The sequence below is a fragment of the Erythranthe guttata genome, chromosome 9 (assembly GCF_056151865.1).
Source record: "Erythranthe guttata isolate IM_541 chromosome 9, IM_541, whole genome shotgun sequence".
NCBI classification, from domain to species: domain Eukaryota; kingdom Viridiplantae; phylum Streptophyta; class Magnoliopsida; order Lamiales; family Phrymaceae; genus Erythranthe; species Erythranthe guttata.
The window spans coordinates 3734097-3736464 of NC_142541.1; the positions used below are offsets into that span (position 1 = coordinate 3734097).

Sequence of the window (2368 nt, forward strand, 5' to 3'; positions counted from 1 at the left end):
ATAGTAAAAAACTGAAAAAAATAATATTATTGTGGTTGACAGTATTATTACTGTTTGTAATAAACATTAAGGCCCCGTTTGGTTTGCAAGATAAGATTAGCCAAGATAAGATTAAATAATCTAATGAGACCCAATTATTTTATTGGAGCTTGAAACGCCCAACAACAAAAACTCATTAGAAGGCAAGATAAGCCATGATTATATAATTTTGGCTGGTCGACCTGACAATTTATTGAGGATACCAAACATCAAATTAAGTCTAACTATTTAGTTAATCATGGCTTATCTTGGCAACCAAACGGGGCCTAATAATATTAATGTCAACAACAACAATATTATGGTTTTGACCTGCCAACTGCGGAGAAAAACAAAAAAAAAAAAAAAAAAGTCAATGCGAGTCAGCGGTGACAATAAACGACATTCATAAAAAAGTTTCCGTGCTACATAAATTTCTTGCTTCTGTTATGTCTGTTTATAAGGCCGGCCTGCTAAGTACTCAGTACTAACTACGAAGTACTATATGCATGTCTCGAAAATTTCACGATAATCTCAACATGTGAGGTTTCAGACTCAATAATTCCACCTACTCGACACTATTCAAAATGGAATCTTATTTTACAACCCTCAATCTCAACAACTCCAAAACACACTCTCACACATACACTAAGTTTCTTTCCATCACTCATCGGCCGCCTATCCACCGTTGAAAACGATGATTAACACGACATGTTTAATTTCTTCGTCGACTGCTACAATAAATGGCGGTGCTTAGTTCACTATATCTACTAATGATTAATCAATTCCAATTTCCTAAACATACAACTACTTAATCCAAAGACTCTAATCAAGCAAAACCATGTTTACAAGCTTAAAACAAACAAACAAACAAATATTACACAAAGATCAATTAACATTGTTTAGCAATCAATTGTACAACTTCTTCCTGCTTGTGACCTTGGTGTGTGCCGATTATTCGCCCCAGATCCCGGATAGTCGTTCACCTCAATCTCCATTCTTCTGAATTTTCGACTATCCGTTTTCCAGTTTTTCACAATCTTTTCCTGCATTATCCCATTTAGCTAATTATTTAGGACAAGGACAAGTTATTGCAAAGATATTAAGACAATAATTAATTAGGTCAAGTACCAACAGAAGTACCACTTTTGCAACTTCATAACTTTGAGGTTCCTTCATCAGGTTTCTACTTCCTGCAATTCCAAAAAGTTAAAAAAAAAAAAGAAAAAGAAAAAAAAAATTGAACATGGAAGAACACTTGGAGAATCGAAGGATAAGTTACTTGTTAAAGGGATCGCTCCATTGTTGCATATGATGTAAGAAAAGCATAGAACAATTAGGAATAATAGGCGAATACGAGTGGAAGTTCCGGCCATTTACATTCTCATCAAAGTTGGCACGTAAGATTTTAACGAGGCCCCTTTGTATTTTCACATGAACTGGGAAGTGGAAAGATGACAACGGAATGAAAATCATTAAAATAAATTATGGAGTGTAAAGGCATATTTACAACTTCGAGGTACTCACATGACTTTGTCCACAAGGGAAGTTCACGGATACAAGAGCATCTAAATTGGATGCTCTTAAACCCTCACAAACCATAAACTTCACTTCTTTTTTTTTTTTTTTCTTTTTTTTTTTCATATTTAACTACTCTTTAAAATTGAGTCTTTATAGGGTTTTCTTGAAGGACCACCTCGTATAATTTTGAATTGTCGAAAAGACCCTTTTGTTAAAAAAATTAGCAATGAAACCGCTACGAAAGTTAGTCAAACCCAATAAAATCACTGACAGCTTTTCGTGTGCTGCACGCGTGGATTGTGCGGCTAGGAGTGTGTTGTTGAATATGCAAAGTCAAAAACATCCTCTATAAGGGTGCAAGTTGGAAGGGAAATTCCAATTATCGCCGGTTCCGATCCGAAAAGTTCCGTTTTAATTTGGAGCAACTTTTTTCATTCGGACTTCCGAAATTCCGATTTCCGATTTTTTGGATTGGAATTGCAATTATATAAAATAAATTTGGAATTTCCGATTTCCGATCCGATTTAATTTCTGACATTAATTCCGAAAGATTCCGATTTTTTTTTTCCGAAATATACACCTATAAATAATATATTATATAATACTTATTTTAAGTTTTTTTTTATTTTCTGAAACAGTAATTTGATTCAAATTTTGTTTTAGGATTTTGAGTCCATTGGATTGTTGTTAGAAATTTTATTGGATTGTTTTACTGAAATTTAATAGTTATTAGTTGTACTTGGATTGTAGCATAGAAAAAATCGTTTTGACTTTTATCCATGTGGATATTCTTATTCTTGAAAAATTAAGAAAAAATCAGCTAAGTTTTGAA

The 2368-nt window shown here is 33.2% G+C and overlaps 1 long non-coding RNA gene across 1 annotated transcript; it reads right to left on the minus strand.

Moving 5' to 3' along the window:
- Positions 1-1157: 1157 nt before the first annotated feature.
- Positions 1158-1392, minus strand: LOC148767900 (uncharacterized). Its single transcript, XR_016033550.1, has 2 exons — positions 1298-1392; positions 1158-1208 (listed from the first exon to the last, which is right to left on the minus strand). It is a non-coding gene; the product is annotated as an uncharacterized LOC148767900 (long non-coding RNA).
- Positions 1393-2368: the final 976 nt, after the last annotated feature.